We start from the raw sequence: 6409 nt of genomic DNA on the forward strand, positions 1-6409 counted from the left end.
CGGGGCTAAGTTCAGGCTGGCATCCAGGCTAAAGAAATATAATATTATGATGGTAATAGAAGGGTTGTAAAACTCTAATCAAGTTTGTACCAAATGCACACCTAGATTGTGGTTAAATAGATGCGTTAAAATATAGTCATATTGGATTATAAGTCAAGTCAGAACACATTAAAAAAAGATATTTTCATGGAAATATCCAAAGTTTTCACATTATAACCAATTTCAGCACTGCCAAAATGGAGACCTATGGAAGTGAGGTTGATTTGAGGAGGATAAGACGGTTAGCATAAAAAGGGACAACAGCGTTTTGAATGCAGGGTTCCATTTTGCATTAGATGTGGGGTGTTTTGTATTTCTTTGTAGTCTGTCGAGTCCTAGTTTTTAGAAAAAAAGTAATGTGAGGGGTGTTGTATATCACCAATGTTCATTACTCTGATCTAACTCTAATCTCCTTTATCATTTCTGCAGTGAGTTCATAGCCAGTCTGTTGACAGAGGACCACTTCAGATGTACAGTGTGTACTGATGTGCTGAAGGACCCGGTCTCCATCCCCTGTGGACACAGTTACTGCAAACAGTGCATCACCTCATACTGGGCCCAGCCTAACCATGCAGGACACTATGCCTGTCCCCAATGCCAACAGTCATACAGCTCCCATCCTACACTTTGCACAAACTCAGCCTTAGCAGAAGTGGTCCTGAAGCTCCAGCAGTTCAGTCCTGTTCTACCTACTCACAGCTACGCTGGTCCTGGAGATGTGGCCTGTGATTTCTGCACTGGGAGGAAACTCAGAGCTGTGAAATCCTGTCTGACTTGCACTGGCTCCTATTGTGAGCCTCATGTCAGGCAGCACTACACAGTTCCAGCCGTGCAGAAACACAGACTGGTGGAACCTGGACACCTAGACAAAAAACTCCTGGAGCAGTGTGACATTAAAACAGGAGACTTAAAACAGGTCAGGTATAATCATTAATTATTGACAGTGTGGCAGCTGTGTTTTATATGCAGTTATTGTCAGTCTGTAATTACTTGTTCCAATGACTTGTTGGCCCCAAACTGAACAGCAGCAGAAGGCGCAGCAGACCACTGAGGGCCCTGGCATGCAGCCTCAGCAGAGCACACATCAGGACCTGCCATCTTCTCAGGTGCATCCGTAGCAGATGTAGCAGGGTAGTCTATAGCAGTAACAGTGGGATGGCCTAGATTTGCCTCCTCAGCTCAGTCATTGAGTTCAGTCATTGGACAGGTTTGAAATAGGTGTAACTGACCATTCTCCTATTGCTTCATTTTCACAGAATGACCAAAGCCATTGGTACATGGTAGGAAAGGATGGAAAGCATCTGGACCAGATCACAGCTGTTTTGCAAAACTGTGAGACGCTGAACGCTACACCCAGAAGTCCGCAAAAGCTGCAGGAGCAGCTGCGGCGGCAGGAGGAGCAGCTGCAGCAGAAGGAAGAGCAGCTGCGGCAGAAGGAAGAGCAGCTGTGGCGGCGGGAGGAGCATCTTCGGCGGCAGAAGGATTTGCGGCGGCAGAAGGAGCTGCGGCGGCAGAAGGAGCTGCGGCGGCAGGATAAGCTGCGGAGGTGGCGGCAGGAGAAGCGGCAGCAGTGGCAGCAGCAGGAGGAGCTACGGCAGAATGGAGCCAACATTTAATTTCCACAACCACATCTTTTTCTGAAATAATACCACACCGTGATGCAAATTATACACATGATACATGTTTTGGCTCTGCCAGTAATTTTGTGAAATTCTGACTTTAATCAAGTATGTATGTGTGTTAATCATATGCCTTTGTGAGCTGAAACATGACATTGCTGTCTCTGTATGTCTATGATTCTTAAGTGCTGACATTTCTAACTCTGTATGTGTGCTTAAAAGGTGGCCTTCTGTGTGTGCGTAAGCGAGAGCTGATAACTAGTAGTCGTTTTCTGCCTTGCTGATGCGTTACGTTGAAAAAAGAAAGCAGAGTAAGATGGTGGGAAACCATGGGTGGGTTATCTCTGCTCACATAATGTTTTGATATCAGAGAAACCGAGGTAAACTTGATTGTGAATTTTTCTAAAAATGTTTTTGTCTTTTTTTTTATTTGAAAAACATGCAGGAACTTTGATGGCATTCCCTGTAAGTGAAAAATATTAGTAAATATTCACATTTAGTTATTGCATTTTGACCTGTGAAATGTTAATAATTAAGTTATATTAGTCAATTCATTTTCTGTTGAATAGATACAATATCGGTTCACCTAACTAAAGCAGTTCATCCTTGCTACTTACAGTTACCTGGTAGGCTAAATGAGTCATGCTTGTATCCATCCTCTGCATTTGTGCAATTCACATTAACTTGTACTTATTGGTGTATGTATCTGTATTTGTTTCCCACCATTCACATGATAAAGCTCAACTTCACCCTCGGTATCCAAGATTTATTGCGTGGTGGTGTTTAACTTGCTGAATATCTGAATGAGGAAACTCAGTGTGACCAGTACAATACTCCTGATGATGGGAGATGATGATGCTTTGTAAGAAAAAAAAAAAGCCTGCTTAAAGTGGCATTATGTAGGAATTGTACTTCAGGGTTAGGGTTAGCAGTTTTACCTTAAAATAACAGCTTAAAAAAAATTGGGGGCGCTACAATGACGTTTAATATGGAGAATCGCCTCCATGCCATTGCCATACTAGGGTCCGTAGGCATATTACTGGGTTATGTAGGTTTGCCTGAAGCCGCCCGGTTACTACTGTCTGCCCAACTAGTAAGTAGCTTATTTGCCATCTTGCTTTGTCTTGTGTTGCACTTGCTTGATGTTTGACTGTGTTATGAAAGTTGTTGACTCACTAGTTTGTCATAGTGTCAAAGCAAGCAAATTTCAAGAGGTTTCGCTAGGTTTAACCGCTAGCATCTCGTTAGCGATTCCTACATAATGCTACTTTAAAGGATATTTTCGTTTTTGTTTCTCTCATCACCTGACTACATTTTTCTTCAAATACCCACTGGCACTTACCACTTTCACAAAGCACTGATGATGGCACCTACCACTTTCGCAAGGCACCGATGACCCTAACATACTACCCAGGGCCTCGGTTTCTCAGCACCAGTGTTGAGATATGACTGACCAAGCAAGTTACGGCCATGGCGAGGGCTGGTTCATTGCAAGAAATGACAATACTCCCTTTGGCTGTGTATAATCATCTTTATTCATTCCAACTTTAGGTCAGTTTAAGCTTCTTTTTTCCTGTTAAGTTGACCCTTAAAAATGAAAGTATATTTAAAGAACCCTCAAAACAAAAATATTCTGTATAATTTCCTCTTACGTCTGTCTTTACACTCAATACATATCAAAGCAGATCAGCACTTCTCTATGGTTTCTCTCTCTCTCTGTGTCCACCCAGACTGGGGAACATCACTCCATCTGCAGCAGCAGCAGCAGCAGCAGCAGCACATGAGGGACGGGGAGGAGGGGACAAGAGGAGGAGCAGCAGCAGCAGCAGCAGACAAGGGACGGAGAGGAGGGGACAAGAGGAGGAGCAGCAGCAGCAGCACACAAAGGACGGGGAGGAGGGGACAAGAGGGAATTAAATGACTTGTGCTCATAATGACAAAGTTGTATAACTAAGTTTGTCAGTATACATGCGTATTTTAATACTACAGTAATATTGTTTTTGTATGGGGTATTGTGTGAATTTTACAACTGTATTTTAGTGGGTGTACTGACAGTAAATGTATACGCTTTTGTGTTGTGTCTCTTAATATGTACAGTGTGTGTGTGTGTGTGTGTGTTACCTGAGGCAGGGCTGCTGCTGAGAGGTGAGGGGGGAGCCAGAAGGAACTCAGGGTGGGCAGGAGGGCTGTTGCTGCTGTTGGGGGGAGAACCAAATGCAGAGAATCGCTGCAGGTTCTCCAGGCCAGGTCAGGACTGGCTATCAGAGCACCCCTCACTACAGCACAAGCAGTTAAGAGTGTAAGCAGAGCACAAAGGGTGAAACTCCATGGCACTTACATTTGCCCTGCTTCCTGTTCTCCTCCATCTCCCTCCGCTTATCATCCCTCGCTTTCTTCTGCCTCAGACGCTTCCTCTTCTCCAGGTTATCTGAGGACGAGAGGAGAGTGCAGAGTTAGGGCAAGGATCAACATGCTTATTCAAGTCTGACACGTCATGCTTCTGGAATTATCCAGAGAGAATGCGTGCGTGTGTGTGTCACTTCCTTATACGAGGCAGACGGATCAAGGTTAGACTCCGGGCGGACATTTTGTTGTAACTTCAACATTTTGTTGTCAACACAAGGTGAGAATATAAGGATGGTGTAGATCAGACAGAGAGGGACTAAGTAGCCTGAAGGATGAATATTTAAGTTTGTAGTAGGACTGTTGTTTAGGCTATTATGTCCGTGACCATTGCGTAGTCAGTGTGTTGTTGAGATTGTGTTTTCATGTGTGATCTAACCTACCATAATATGAATGTTTTCCATGAAAATGTTTTTTTATCAAGCTAGGTGCGTGAACTTTCATCAAGTACATCATTTTATTCGTTTTTTTAGGTGGAAACTTGTTGAAGTCTGGTTTCAGTTTCAATTTCTTGAGCCTCGCCTGAGTTCGTCTCCCCTGACGTTCCTTTTGTCTAATATTTGTTTTACACAAGGGCGCAGTACCTCACATTAGTGACAAAAGTTGACTGTTGCTGTTCCTGGTTCCTGTGCTTACTTTCACAGAATGACAGTTTTGCTATGAGGACAAGTGACTGGATAGCCTACTAGCTGGCTACCTTGCTAGTCCAGTCTGTTTCACACGCCACTAGACGGACATTCAAAGCGAAGCGAAGTTTCTCGTCGCTGGCATGTATCAGTACCGTGTTAACAGCAGTCTCTGATTACAGACAATTTAGGTCCAAAGTAAAAAATATTTGTTTATGTCGTTTGTGATATTGATGTAGACTATTCAAGAATGAAAATATTGGAGGCAGAGGTGGGCTGCTTAAAACGTCAGTGTATCCACCAGAGTGCTTTAAAGGACAGCTAATATTACTAATCTCAAGGCACACACATGCTATTTTCTAAACTCTTGCAAAAAAAAATGTAATCTGATCAAATGTACTTCTAGAAAAACAATGAAGAGAGAGGCATCAGTCGAACCATCCACTTCAGTGAAAAGGTATAATTACATAATTTGGACTTTTCACTTCCTGTGAATTACGTTACCAAATACATTTAATTTGAAAAATCTAAATAAAAACTACTGTCTAAAATAATCTGCCATGACTTCTATGATTTCAGTGTCAAGCTGGTGAGGTCAGACTCACCTGCATCCAGCTATGCGTCTCTAAAGACATTGGATCCACCAGCAAACTTCAAAGAAGAATTTGGACTTCATTTAAGGTCTGCTGAAGAATCCTCCACGTCAGACAGAATGCTATACATTGGACTGATGTGTTCTTAAATTTGAATCTGAATAAATTAGATTATTAAATTATTAACAGAAATGTTTACAGTAGTAGGAGTTATCTAAGTTATCCATCTTAAAGCGAGCCCCACATTTCACTTTGCACACAAAATTGCTTTTGGTCACAAGTGCTTTCTTTTTAGGGCAGCGTATTCTTTTCCTCTTTTGCTATAATTGCTCTTATGCATGCACCTATAATCTAGATTCTAGAGAGTATGGAGAGATAGATAGATGGTGTTGTGGCGAGACAGTGTCTCACTACACCTTTTTTTCAATCAGAAGACCGGAGACTGGATATAGAAATCTGAATTTTTTCTTGTAATCAAAAAGCTACAATAAGGAGAGGCCCATGGATCATCTCATTGTGTGAACGTTCTGCATGCCTTTTAGGGCCCATATCGTCGTGGGGTGTGTTCTGTTTGGCTGTTTGCCAAAACCAACCAGAATTAACTATTCTCTCTTCTCTAACTCCCCTGGGTACCCCTGTGTGTGTGGATCCCCTGAGGCCCCCTCCTCACCTGGGGTTTCTTGGAATATGCCTGTGTCCTGTCTTTACTGCTGACTTTAACGTCGGTAACTCATGTCAATAGCTAAGTTACTGCTTCCCGCCTGGTCTGCCTTCCAAAAGTGAGACTTTCACCCTGATGAGTTAATCCAGATTCATCTAAACATAAAAATGATCCCACAATGGATACTTTCTTTATCCCGAGGGAAATTTAGGAACATTTTGAAGATTACTGTAAACCATGAGAATATATAGAGGAAGAGTATTGGGGCGTGACGTGGGAGTGATTTTGCTTGTTATGTGAAGTACTCCCAGTGTTCGTAGCGTTGAAATTCTGTACATTCGGTTTTATAATTACAGTGCATGAAATGCCCTGTATTGTTATTCCTAGGCTTCTTATACTTCTTCTTCTTCTTCTTCTTCTTATCGACTTCTGCGATTAATTCAGCTCGAAGCGCTTAACGTAGAAATT

General features: G+C 42.5%; 1 long non-coding RNA gene across 1 annotated transcript; it reads left to right on the forward strand.

Annotated features, from left to right (window-relative positions):
* Positions 1-4219: 4219 nt before the first annotated feature.
* LOC122132734 lies at positions 4220-5373 on the forward strand. Its single transcript, XR_006152245.1, has 3 exons — positions 4220-4281; positions 5094-5144; positions 5267-5373. It is a non-coding gene; the product is annotated as an uncharacterized LOC122132734 (long non-coding RNA).
* The last annotated feature ends 1036 nt before the right edge of the window (positions 5374-6409 follow it).

The sequence above is a fragment of the Clupea harengus genome, unplaced genomic scaffold, assembly GCF_900700415.2.
Source record: "Clupea harengus unplaced genomic scaffold, Ch_v2.0.2, whole genome shotgun sequence".
Classification (NCBI taxonomy): Eukaryota; Metazoa; Chordata; class Actinopteri; order Clupeiformes; family Clupeidae; genus Clupea; species Clupea harengus.